Raw genomic sequence first — 15,048 nt, forward strand, 5'->3', positions numbered from 1 at the left:
TTGTTTTTTTGGTTCAATTTTATTGGCGTTTAAAAAGAAATCCCAACATTTTTTATTTAAATACAATCTAGGTTGATCAATAGCAACGTGAACCTTTCTCTATAAATATTAAGACTATTTTAAGTTAGTAAAGATAAATAATAATAAAAATTGGTTTTTTATTAACCACTAGGTGCGAGACCCATGTACTACATGAGTTTATTTAAAAAAAAAATAAATATGAAACTTTAACAATTTGAAAATTTTGAATTTGTAAGAAAAATAAGAATTTTTTTGAATTATTAAAATTAATGAAGCTTTAATGTATTGAATACATTACATATATACATCATTTTTAATAGATACCTTACATATATATTATCTTATATATTAAATGTGAAATTTTAATTTAATAAAATGAAAAATACAATAAAATGACAAGTGAAAAATATAAAATTTAAAAATTCTACAAAATGTTATGTATCCAAATGAATGAGCAAATGACATGTGACAAAAAAAACCTTTATTTATTATAATAGATTTTAGGTCTATCTTTGAATAGTAAACATATTTTACTTTCACGAGAAACAAGAAATTGATCTTATTTTTTAAAGTGATTGTTTTTGCAGCAAAAGTTGAAGTTGTTAACCAGGCAATTAGCAAATCATGTATTAATTAGTTAAGTTCAAGTTAATCACTTAACTTAGGTTGCTGTAAACAATTAAGTGCTTCACATTTTAACGATTTAACTTATGTTGCTTTGCTTAAATATCACATGTCATTTAAATTTATCTATTAAGAAGCATGAAAAGAAAATAACTTACAAAAATATTTTGGTGCTATAATAACAGTAATATTACTTATCAACCTATTTGATTTGTATTATATGATAGCAATATTAGAATATCATAAATATAAGTTGGTACAATAAAAATAATTCTATTTATAACATATTTATCCTTATCTTCTTCTCATTTGAACAATATTAAAAGATAGCACTAAAAATCAAATTAGTGCTTTTTACCAATATACTTTCAATTTGTATTTTTCATCTAGTAAAATTGTATTTTAAATTATTTTCGTTATGATTTGGACTATCAATAATGTTTTTCTTTTTCAATCATAGTTCTACGAGTTTAAACCTAGTCTTGATTAATAACAAAAAGACTTGTGGTTTCCACGGGTTTAAACGAGAAATGTGACCATGGCCTAACCATGAGAACATCAAAACGGTTTGCTTTCATCCATATCTGTTCATCATATTTTTTGTTATTGAAATGAAATGCTTTTGATATCGAAGGCGCTTTGTTTTAGAGATTGCTTGTGCGTTAATTATATAGAAAAAGTTATGATGGAAACGTATGGGGAAAATCTGCTTACAAATTTGCATGCGATCTTTCTATTTTACGTGCATGATTCAGCTTTGGCGTATCTTTTTAAAACATAAAAGATCGGCGTTTTATTTTATAATTAAATTAATCAACGATATCTTAAATAACAACTTGTTATTTACTTTTAATTTTGTACATCTCTTGCGTATCCTTGTGATTATATGTAGAATCTGCTTTTATACACACTCGAATATGTAAGTAGTTCTACGTACTTTTAAGAGTTGATTGATTAAATTGTTTGATCGGCCATGATATTGTGAATGTCATATGTGAGATGTATTTAATTTTCTTGTAGCCTGGTTCACACATTCTTGCAAAAGGATATTCTAATGGTAAACGTATAAGATTTTTTTTTTAATCTTGTATGGTTCGAACATTACATTTTTTATAACTATCATTGTTGATTGAATTTATTTTTGTTATTATTAATCAATGATTCTGTTCCATGTCATTTGTCCACATGATATCTTGCAGAACAGAGGGTTATATGATCATTTATCTTAGGACACGTTACTGACTAAGTCAGAGTTCAACATCGGCTTTGAGAGCTACAATTTTCTAGTCAATTTTTTGAAGTTATACTTGCAATTTAGACTTATCCAAGTGAGAGACTATTGGATTAGGTGTTTAAGCCCATAATTATAATTGATATGCACTTGAATTGATAGAAGCACAGTTCTTGTAGGTTGCCTTCATGCTAGCAACTTGACATGATGACTTTTAGAGAGAGAGAGATTGAATTTATTATTTGGAATAATAAATTAATATATAAAATAATTTATCAATATGTTATGAAAATAATATATTAATTAGAAATCATGTTATTTAATTAATATTTAATCAGAAATTAATTTGGAATTAATTTTGGGATTAAATGAGTTAATTAAAAGTACACAGGCTGATTTGTAATTAACTAATAGTTGTGGTTTTGGGCTCTTGGACCACCCTAAAGAGGGTTGGACGAAAACTCTGGGGAGGCCCTAAGGATTTTCATCCAAATCCTTGAGAAGGGGAGTCCATAGGCTACTTAGGCCTTAAGCTGGAAATTAAGGTTTCCTCCAGCAAACACTAGTTTTGGGACTAAGCAACCTAAACTATAAAAGGCGCCTCACCCTTCTAAGTTTCGGCCATCACTTTGAAACCCTGGAAGAGCTGAAACTTTGAAGAACCTCCCTCCTCTCTCCTTTCATCCTCTTGTTTTGTGTGTTTGTGAGCCATTATAGGTGTTACACTTGTTCTCAAAGTCAAGATCTTCAAGTAAACCATTGTTATTACAATATAACAATAAATGTATGTGTTCTAACCCTTATTTTGTTAATTTCGAAAATTATAGAAGCATGCTAGGGTTTCTTGTTTTTGTGTTCAATGCTTGTATGTCTAATAGGAAATACATAGATCCAACAATTAGGGTTGCATCCACACATATGATTGTTTGCTATGCTCAAAACCCATCAGAAACCTTGTGTAGGTTTATAAGTCTTTTCCCATGATAGGCCTTAAAAGGCTTTAGTGGATCAAATGAATGGGCCAAGCCTACACACGCACGCCTAGCCTAGCCTAGCACTAGCCGACGCTGCGAGTGCGCGATTTAGGCGCTCTTGGCACTTCGCACGACACATTTCTGGTCAAACGGTTGACTTCATAGATTTTGCAACATAGTATTCTGTCACTTCGTAGATATGACAACAAAATATTCTACCACTTCGTGGATATGGAAACATAATATTCTGGAAGGGTTAGAAAAACGGCTAGCTTGGAGAGCAAGTTGTTGCTGTAAGGTTTCCAAGGGCTGGCCCATGTGGGCCCCTTTTCTGCCTTATAGGGTTTCAATGCCTATAAATACATCTCCCTAGGATCCATATTTGATACTCACAAAAATTGAAAGCTCTCTTATTCTCTCTGCAAATTCTTTCCGGTTTCTTAGTATTCACTTTGCGTTTATCGTTTTCCATTGCTGTTGGAAACTCGGTAAATCTAAATTAAATCCTGGGGTTTTACTCTGTTCTTACAGCCGATAGAAGCGAAGTAAAAACCTTTAAGGACAGAAGTTCGATCTATGCAGTTATTCCACAATCAAGACCCATGATCAACCGTCAACAGGTTGGTTTTATATCACCATCATGTTTTTAATTTCGTCTAATAACAGGAGACTCTCCTTCTATCTTTATTATAATCAGATCTAACCGGGAATGATTAATCTGGTTTCTAGACGAAACTTGGTAATCATATTAATAATAATCAGATCTTTTATTTGCAACTAATCGACATATAATTCTTAATATTATTTTTCGGTTTCCTTGCATGTGTATTGGTTCTGATATACAACAATCTTAAAGGTTTTTACTTTGTTTATAAATCAACAGACTAATGGACACCCAAATCTCAACTGCTAGTCTCCACTACATTAACCAAGAGTTTGCCAAGCTTGACCGATTCGATGGTCAGAACTACACCAACCCGTTGGACTGACAAGGTCAAGGTCATGCTTCATGTGTTGCATCTCGCCTATGGTTTGGACCCAAAACTGGCCCCAATTCCTGCTAATCCAATTCCCGAGGCGGGGAAAACTATGGATCCAACGATCATCTATGATCTGGAAAAGCAAAGAGCTATGCGTAGAGAGTCTGAGGAACTGTGTGTGGGTCATATCAAAAAATCACTGTCTGATCGACTCTATGATCTTTACGCGCTGGTCAAAGATCCGAGAGAGCTGTGGAGTGCTTTGGAACTCAAGTACAAGGCACATAAGGAAGGTACCAACAAGTACCTAGTGTCAAAGTACCTAGAGTTTCAAATGGCTAATGACAAACCTATCATGGAGCTAGTGTATGAACTCTGGGTCATTGTCAACAAGTTAAACACACTCTCCATCTTGATACCAAAACTCTTTCAGGTTGGTGCGATCATCGCAAAACTGTCACCCTCGTGGAAAAGACTCCTCTAAGAGAATGATGCAAAAATATGAGGACTACTCCTTAGATGATCTGATGAAACTCCTTCGCATTGAGGAGGAAACTCACATAAGGGACAAGCGTGGTAAAGTCGGGTCGAGTGTGCACCATGTATCAACTGGGGGTTTTTGTTATAAGAACAAGTTTGGGGGACAAAACAAAAGGAACTTGGGACCAAAGAAACAAAGCTGCAAGAAACCAAGTCATCAGAATCCTAGCTCAAGGCTAAAGAGGGCTGGACCTTGCCACATCTGCAGAGAGATTAGGCATTATGCGAGAGAATGCAAGGATCGCAAATCAGGACTGGTTGCACATACAGTTAAGCAAGTGACTGATATGGTGGCAAATGTGAACCTTGGAGAGATTTTCATGATCTCTTCGCTTACCCGAGCAATCTGTGCTCGAGGATGGTTCATAGACACTAGAGCCACTGTGCATGTTTGTGGGCAACGAGAGAGCTTCCACACTCATCGTCCAATGCCAACAGGAATGGTAGTTGTTTGTGCTGATGGTCACAAATTTGAAGTTCAAGGTAGAGGTGATGTTCATTTGAAGTTCACACGTGGTGAATGGGTTACCCTTTAAGATGTTCTTCATGTTCCTACTATCTCGAAGGGGTTGGTTTCTGTAGACAAGTTTGACAAAGAAGGGTTCAATATGGAGCTTGAGAAAGGCATGATTGCGATCACTAAGGGAAGAAGATATGTTGGAAGGGTGAACAACTGTTCAGGAATGTATCATCTTTCCCTTAGTGATGAGGGTAGTGCAAGTAGTTCAAGTGTTGAGAGTGGTGGTTATAATGTTGAAAATGTGTCTTGTGTGGGTATGAATGATGTAACTGATGGAATGATTGCTAATGTGAATGAAGTGAACTTTTCTGGTTACTTTGTTTGTTTAATTTCTTTATGGCATAAACGTTTAGCAGACACTAATGTTAAGAACATCGAAAAAAATGAAAACTAAAAAAATGTTAAAATATGACTCAAAAGATTTTGAAAAATATGAAACATGTATGAAATCGAAGTTTACAAAGAAACCATTTCCATCAGTTAAGAGAAATACATCACTACTTGAGTTGATTCATTCTGATATATGTGAATTAAATGAAATACTTACTCGAGTAGGAAAAGGTATTTCATCACATTCTGTGATCACTCAAGTCGATATTTACATGTCTATTTGCTGCGATCAAAATTTGAAGCTTTTGATGCATTTAAATTGTATAAGGCTGAAGTCGAAAATCAACTTGAGAGACACATCAAAATTCTTCGCTCAGACAGAGGCGGAGAATAATTCAACCAAGAGTTTGACACATTTTGTGAAGAGAATGGAATAAAAAATGAACGAACTTCACCATATACTCCCCAATAGTCAGTAGAATGGTTTGGCTGAAAGAAAGAACTGAACCCTTTTTGAGATGGTCAACTGTATGTTGAACCAATTAGGTCAACCAAACAATATGTGGGGGAAGAACTATTGACTGCTTGCTATGTTCATAATAGGATCACTAGTCGTGTGATTCCTACAAGCCCTTATGAGTTGTGGAAAGGTAGAAAGCCTAACCTAGACTATTTGAAAGTGTGGGGGTGTGTTGCTTATTATCGGACTCCCAATCCTAAGCGAACCAAATTGGGAGCACGAGCTAAATAAGAGTATATTTATTGGATATGCTCATAATAGCAATGCTTACTAATTAATAGATATTGAATCAGGTGTTGTTGTGGAATCCAGAGATGTGGAATTCTTTGATGACAAGTTTTCTAGGGATGATGAAGACTCCATCCATACAACATCTACAAGTACTTCTCGAGAAATACTTCCACCTCCTCCTATTGTGGAAGAACCAATGAGAAGTACTAGGGCTAGAATAGAGAAAATTTTTGGAGACGATTTCTATTCTTGTTTGGTCGAAGGAACATAAAATAAAGTTATCAGAGAGGTCATATTTTCCATTAATTTGGATGATGATCCTAAAACCTTAATTGAATCCATGACATTTAGAGATGCTCCTTTTGTGGACGGAAGCCATAAATGACGAAATGGATTCAATTATGGGTAATGGAACTTAGGAGTTAGCTAATCTACCCAAGGGAAAGAGAACTATAGGATCCAAATGGATATTTAAGAGAAAATATCATCCAAATGGATCCATATCTACCTATAAAACAATATTAGTTGTTAAAGGCTACATGCAACGAGAATGGATCGATTATTTTTATACATATGCCCTAGTTTCTAGGATTAGTTCTATTAGAACTCTCATAGAAATACCAGCTTTGAAATGATTTTACATTCATCAAATGCATGTGAAGACGGCCTTTCTAAATGGTTATCTCAAGGAGGAGATTTACTTAGAGTAACCTGAAGGTTTCGTGATACCTGGATAGGAAAATAAAATGTGTAGACTTATTAAATCCTTGTACGGGTTGAAGCAAGCTCCCTAACAGTGGCATGAGAGATTTGACACCACTGTGACTGCTTTTGGATTTTAGCATAATAGTGTTGATAGGTGTATTTATTCCAAATATACATCCGATTACATAGTAGTAATATGTATTTATGTTGATGATATGTTGATGATTTTAGCACAATAGTGCTGACTATTTTCCGAGATGCTTTTGCCTGCTTGGGAGTCAAACGAGGTATTGGATCTACGGATTTCAGGTGGAGTAGTGATGATTATTCTTCATTGGTTAAAGATAGTGGGTCAAGGATTCACTATCCATAGTTGCTTGCAGCAGCAGACTTCAAGGACAAAGTCTGATTCAAATGGGGGAGAATTGTAACATCCAAATTCTTGGAGGTAATTAGTTTTAATGTATTTTGGATTTTGGCAGTGGCCACGTTGTGGTGAAGACATCCCATGACATGGAGATGATGGAAGTTTCGTGGATCATTTAATGACCTCTATGACTTGGCATCTATTAGCCATGACGTGGCAACCCTCTATCATGAAAACCCTAATTTTTCAGGTATTTTAAGGAAAGTGGGGAGGCTAAGGTTGCCCATCTTCAGCCTCCATCATTCTCCAGCCCCGTAAACCTAACCTTAACCCACCTTGAAGATTTTGAGCTCATTTTCAATCCTTTTTGGTGATGCTGAAGGAAGTAGAAGAAGATTAAGTCCAAGAAGCAAGCAAACACCATTCTTCAATCTCTAGAATCATTTTGCTAGAGCGTTTGTAAGGATCTTTAATCTAGCTTTTCATCTTTTCTCTATGGATCTAGAGTTGTCTTGCATGACTGAATTCTTTGATGGATTTTGAGTGAAACAAAGTGGTAGAGTTTGCAACTTTATGAATCTTAGGATTCCCAAGGACACTATACTTTGTAGATTTGAGAAATGGTTGTGGTTTGGGATCCTTGCATGAGTTTAGGTCCTTTTTTTTAAATCTTTTTTGACCTAGATTTGATAGAGGACATGCATAAGGGCATGCATGACCATAAAGTTTACATTTTTAAGGACCAATAGGAACCCTAGATGATTTCTAGAAATTTTGAGCTAAAGGCTTTACAGATTAAGGACCTTGGAAAGAATTATGCCTTCATACGTTCTCCCACGACATGGCAGTAGGGTGCCACAACGTGGCGTTGAGATTTTTCGCGACTGTTTTGAGACTGTCTCTTCCATGACCTGGTGCTTTGGGGAAACATTGTGGCTATTATATTTTGTTACGAATGTGGATTTTTCTGAGACTGGGTTCTGATCGGGTTAAATCCATCAGCCAGAACGTGGCCGAAGGATGGCCACGACGTGAAGGTCAGTTGAGGTTGAACTTGACTTTGACTTTTGAACATTGACCGTTAACTTCGACCAAGTTTGAATTTAGGTTGATTGGGATATTTTGAATAGTAGATTGAGGCTTGGTCCCTAGGTGTTGTGCAGGTGACCCGTAGAGCCATTAGTTGGAGTAATATTCAGTTCATCTATCTTCCTGACATTGAGGTCAGTTTCCTCACTATACTTGTGTGTCGACGACACCAATTTCGGCCCAATAGATTATGTATCCTGGTTTAAGATGTTGTTATGATGTGTGATATGTTAAGATTGACATGTTTATATGTTTGTTGTTATATGTTTGTCTGTTGCATATGTCGACATACTGCGGTTGAGTTGAGACAATACTGCTCTGTGCGGAAGCCAACAAACTTGAGAGTAAGCCAAAGATAAGTTGTGGGCCAGAAAAGGCAAGACAAACTTATGTTGTAGGCTCGGGAGCAATCCAGACATGAGTTGTGCACCAGAAAGGTAAGCCAGACTTATGATGTGGGCTTAGGGGTAATTCAGTTCGATATCTGTGGACCTAATATGCATGCTATTATTTGTATGGTTGTGTGTGGTACTTTGGGGAAACTCGCTAAGCTTTGACTAACAATTTGATTGTTATGGTTTCAAGTACTTCAGATGACAGGGGCAAGGCGAAGGCTTGATCGTGCACATCCTTCAGATTTTATGAGATTTGATCTTGGGATACTCTGATTTATGATTTGACATTTTGGGAACTATGTTTTGTAAATAATTATTGCTTTTGGTTTGGTTTTGAAATTGAAACATTTTACCTTAATTTTTGTGATGTTACAAAAAGTGGAGAAAACCCTTTGGATTTGTTCGTTGAGCGATTTTTTCTATTAGCTTGACAGATTTTTTCTATATACATCATTCTCAAATCTGTTCGTGGTCACTGTTTCTTAGTGTTTGTAGATCTGAACTCATACAAACACACACCCTAGATTTCAACTCTGATGAACATATATCTCCATTGATGACAACAAATCCCATTCACGACTACTGTCGTGACCTACATATAGACAACAACATATCCTTCTTCCATCCCAATCCTAGACACCAATCTGCATAGAAACTTTTTCCGATAGTTTTGATTGTCCTACAGATGGTAGTGGTGGCGTTCTAATTTTCCGACAGATGGAGGTGACGACGACTCTCCGATTTTTCCGGCAGATCGTGGTGGTGGTGGTGTTGAGAGGAGATAGAGAGAAGGAGAAACAAACATTAAGGGTGGGTAGTATAATAAATGTGAGATTGGATTTTTATTTTTGGTTTTTGTTGGGTTGAAGATTCGTTTAAGTATTGCGTCATTGGGCTCGGCTATTTGTCCAATTGTTTTGTACTCCGGTTTGAGCCTGTCCAACCGTGAGCCTGATAGGTTTACTATATAAGTATATGCTTGCATGCATATTAGGTTAACGATCTAGAATACAAGATAGAGAATTACGATAGCTTTAATTTTCTTCATCGTTCCTGTAAACCTTTCTAACCCTCTACAGTTGATGTTCTTGATCGAGCTCTTCTGAGGGTTGTTTTATAATCATTCGACACGTTTGATTCATTCTTGAGTTGTTTACTGTTTTCGTGTTCTTGCTGTTTAATCTTTGTTTACCTGTTTAAGAGCTAATCGATCTTCAAGATTAAGTTTTAATCTCATCAATTGGTATCAGAGCAGGAGGCTGTGTAATCGATACACTTCTTTTCTGTGAAAAGGTTTCAATTAGGGTTTTCCGCAATTACTGATATTTATTGAGCCATCATCTCATTATTGACGTATCTTGATATTTATTGTTTTACCCTAATCTGATTTATTACAAGTCTGATCTTTGAACAGGTTATTCGATCATTATGGACGAGTCGCAATCGAATCCCATCAATATTTCCAACAGCATTGGATCAACCACGAAGATTCCCATCCTATACACCCATGATTATGAAGTCTGGGCGCATCACTTTGAAGACTATGTTATAGGATCTGAGGATAATGGATACCTTATCTGGGAAGCAATTATTAATGGACCGTTTTCTCACTCTGCAACGTCAAGGATTATTAAAACTCAAAAGGAGTATAATGATCTACTGAAGGATGTTAAAGATATTGCGCAAGATGAAAAGGATAAATTCCAGTGCAATATCAAGGCGTTAAGATTGATCAGATTCGCCCTTCAGTCCGACACCTTCAGGTTGGTAAGTTCATGCACGACGGCAAAGGAAGTTTGGGATAGGCTACGTGAATTGTACTCTACAGACGAGGATCTTGAATACTCTATCCAAACCTTACTCTTGTCTGAGTTTGGAGAATTCAGGCAAGGAGCCGAAGAAACTGTGACCCAAATGTTCGATCGCTTCAATCATCTTCTCAGCAAGATGATCAAACATGACATCGAAAGGAAGCTTATTGAGCAGAAGGTTACGTTTTTAAATGGTCTAAGATCAGAGTGGAGAGCAGTGGTGTCTACAGTTAAAGCCCATGAGCAATTTAAATCATATTCCTTGGCAAAACTGGTGGGCCTTCTCAAGTCTCAGGAGAAGATTGTGTTGCAGGAGAAGAATGTTGTCTCAAGCCTAGGTTCGCTGGCCCTCCTGTCAAAAAGTAAAGCTGTGATGGAGGACGAAGACCTCAACTTGGAGGAGTATGACCTCACGTCTGAGGATTATGCTATGATGGTGTCTAACCCCAAGAGGTTCATTAAGAAGAGATTCCCCAGCAACAAAAACCGAAACTGGCAGGGGAGTTATAGTTCAGAAAAGGTTAAAGATGAACCGAAGGTTGAAGAGTCTAAGAAGGAACCGAAGGCAGAAGGTGATTCTGGAGTAAGCTGTTACTACCGTGGAGGGAAAAACCACTATGCTAAGGATTGTGTCCTCAAAAAGATGGCTGAAAAGGATGAGGAAGCTTTGCTGCAGAAAAAGCTTGATGGGATGAGTAAGAAGAAATCTACCGCTAAAACTTCCATGAATGCTCTAATTGTGCAGGGTTCGGTTGCTGATGACGAGTTTGGTGGCGTGGAAGTTTGGTCAACCGACTCTGAAGACGATGAAGTGAGGAAGCCTTCTCATGGAAAGGCGTATGTGGCAAAAGAGGAGAGCAGTGGAGGAAGGTGCTTGATGGTGTCCGAAGTATCTCAGATGAGGGGATACAACATTGATGGTGGAAGCAACGAACCGAAGGAGCAACAGGATATGTGCTTTACAGCCAAACCGCTCAGCGTGCAGTTCAACGAACTCGATGAACTGATCAAGAAGGTACAATCGGTTTTTGTTTCATTTAAAGTACCACAATGCTCATATGAAAAAGAACTAAAAAATGTTAATTCACGAATTTCTCATCTAGATAGTAGTTTAACTCAAACTCGAGTCACCAATTCTAACCTAACTGATCAATTAAGTAGGGTGTCTTCGAAGAGTGAGGAACGGCGCATGTGGATCGAGTTGAAGGAGTCAGAATTAGTTAAAATAAAAGATGAAAACATTTATTTACAGAGAGACAATTTAAAGTTGTTGAAACAACGAAATGTTTTTTGTTTAATTGCCAAACGTCTTTACACTAATATTACTCAGCTTCACTTGGACTGTGAAATAGGACAAAAGATTCATCGCATGATTTTGCCCTTCCTTGAGTTTAAGGAGGATGAAATTGACGCTGAAGCTTATAATTGTGAGAGTGTGATATCATCTGATGACGTTAATCCGACCTATATGTATGGACTGGACAAAATAGAATCTTTCATTAAATCCAAGGACCATAAGGACATGCTTAAAAATCTTTTGGATGAAAATGATAGACTTAAACTGAGAACCGAAACCATACAAAAATTTGACTCTTTAAACGCCAACTTGAGCTCAGAAAACAAAATTGATGTTGAAAATGCATCTGAGCTTAATGAGGATGACAATATGAGTGAAATTTCTGTAGAGGACACGGTTGACTGCTCAGAATTTGTAAAAAGCGAACCTGAAAACCACAAGAATCTAATTTCAGAAAATTCAGTGGAGTTTGCTCGATTGTCCCAACAAAAGTCCCCGATCTTAGTAGAGAAAGCAGTTGTATATCAAAAGGTTCGGACAACTCCAAATCAAGTGTACAAGGTCACAGGAGTAACCGAACATCAGACTGCTGAACTCACAGCAATTGTAAACGAAGACAATGCTGATGGCTGCGATGAGTTCTTCTAGTCAGCTCCAATCGATAATGCAAATGAAACGGTAGGCTTATTAGAAAGGACCTCATGGATAAGTAAGGGTAGATACATACCAGAACCCTTGAACAAGCCAGATAATTTCGATGTGCCAAGTATCAGTGGTACGAAAGACATTCCTCAAGAAAATGGAAGTTCGGCAAAAGAAGACGTTCCCTCTAGTTCCTCAGTTCAAAGTGAAACTTCCACAGTTCAAAGTGAACCAACCAAAGAGAAACCGAAAATGAAAGCCAATATCCATCATCAACCGAAGCAGATGAGGAATCAGAAACGTCAAAGGAACCAGAGATACAGGAAGAATCTCTCTGAAAGGAAACAATTCTGACAATCCCAGAATGCATATTTCTCACATCAAGACAAGAATCTGAAGTTCGAGAATAATCATGTTAAAAAGCACGAGAGCCACAACAACCGAAAGCAAAGGTTTGGTTCTGAGGATGACTCCAACCGAAAGCAAAGGTTCGGTACAGAGAACGACTCCAACCGAAAGCAAAGGTTCGGTACAGAGAACGACTCCAACCGAAAGCAAAGGTTCGGTTCTGAAATCAAAAGAGATCAAAACTCTAAGGTTAGTCCCACCAATGATCAAAAGCAAAAGGGTCACCTAGAGTCTCCAACCAAGAAGTCATCTCAATATAAGCCCTCTCAATCTCACTCATCTAATTCTTCTAATTCTTCCAATTCATCTCCATCTCGCTCTAAAGTTCATTCTATCCATTCTCAAAAATCTCATTCGTCAGCTGAACAAAAAGGCAAACAGAAGGTTTCAGCATCCAAACCAGAGTCTAAACCGAACGCACCTAATCCTAATAAAATCAAAGTTTTTACCATCAAAAAGAAAGATGAAACAACACTAATAAAACGAACATATCTTGTTGACATCTCTCTTACTATTCCTGTACCTGTGAAAGGCTCACGTGGACCCAATAAACTTTGGGTTCCTAAATCTGCTTGATTTTTGCAGGTTATAAGTGACGAGCAGTTTGACGAAGAATGGTACATTGATAGTGGCTGCTCGCGTCACATGACAGGGAGGAAAGAAGAACTCAGGGAATACAGGTCTCTTACAAATGGTGGCAACATCAAGTTTGGAAATAACTCCTTCGGCACCATAAAGGGATACAGAATGATTACCAATGGTGATTTCACTATAAGGAAGGTGGCATACGTGGAAGGACTACAACACAACCTCATCAGTGTATCTCAGCTTGTTGGAGGTACATGTCTCAAAGTCTCATTCGACGATGAAGGTTCTGAAATTATTAAGAAGAAGATGAAGAAAGTAATTCTCAAATCAGAGCGTAAGGGTGAAATGTTTCCTCTAAACCTCAAACCCATCAAAGGAAACCTAACTATATGCCTGTTATCAAAAGCACAATCTGACGAAAGCTGGTTGTGGCACCGAAGACTCTCTCATCTAAACTTTAAAGATATCAACAAACTTGTCACTGGAGGTCATGTTCGAGGTCTTCCATTGCTCAAGTTTGACAGAGATCATTTGTGTGCTACATGCGAAATGGGGAAGCAGAGTCGTCAAAGTCATCCATCTATAATTAACACGAAAGTTGTTGAACCACTCGAATTACTTCATATTGATTTATGTGGTCCATCATCTATCGAAAGCATCGGTGGTAGCAAGTATATTCTTGTTATTGTTGATGACTTTTCGAGGTTTACATGGGTGTTCTTTCTAAAGCTCAAATCTGAAGCGACTCATAAGCTGAAAGTGTTCATCAAGCAGATTGAAGTACAGCTCAAGAAGGTTGTTCGCAACATCAGGAGCGACAATGGTCTGGAATTCAAAAACAGAGAATTTGAAGAACTTCTGGAAGAAAAGGGAATAAGTCACAACTTCTCAGCTCCCTACACACCTCAACAGAACGGAATTGTCGAAAGACGAAACCGATCCTTGTGTGAAGCTGCCCGAACAATGCTAAGTTTTGCTTCCTTACCTCTTTATTTTTGGGCTGATGCTATTTCTACTGCTTGTTTTACACAGAACAGGTCATATCTCAACAAGCGATTCACGCTCACACCTTATGAGATTCTCAACAACAGGAAGCCCAATGTGAAATTTTTCCACGTGTTCGGCTCACGGTGTTTCATCTTTAACTCTAAAGAACACCGCAACAAGTTTGATGTCAAAGCCGACGAGGGAATCTTTCTGGGCTACTCTATCACTTCCAAAGCATACAGAGTTCTGAACAAGCGTTCGAGAAAAATCGAAGAGACTTATTACATGACTTTCGACGATAGCTATGTCAAAAAGCTATAGGCCAAAGAAGACATAGCTGGGGAAATCTTTCCTCAAACTGGCCAAGTTACAGTCTCGATCGCTAATCTATTCGAGAAGTTTCTGGAGCTATTTGGCGAACCAGAGAAAGCTACTCTCTCAGAAGCAGGCGCAGCTGACAACAAGGTAGGCCATATGAAGCAAATTGTCGAAGAAGCTGCCAGGAGAATGAACGAAGGAGGATCGAATTCTGACGAACCTCCATCAAACAATGCTTCAGTCGAGGGGGAGGATCAACCGTCATCAACTCAGCCGACCTCACGTGTGGAGGGGGAGCCAAGCTCTCCAACTGCTCCCGAAAGTTCTTCTCCAACCGAAAGCACTTATTCAACCGAAAGTGCTTCACCATCCGAATGTGCATTAACGCCTGAATTCCCAGCGCCTCAAGAAACCTCTGAACCTCAAGTTTCTCAAAGCATTCCAGAAAGTTCATCTATTGAGGGGGAGCA

This window comes from Lactuca sativa, chromosome 9, assembly GCF_002870075.4.
Source record: "Lactuca sativa cultivar Salinas chromosome 9, Lsat_Salinas_v11, whole genome shotgun sequence".
NCBI lineage: Eukaryota > Viridiplantae > Streptophyta > Magnoliopsida > Asterales > Asteraceae > Lactuca > Lactuca sativa.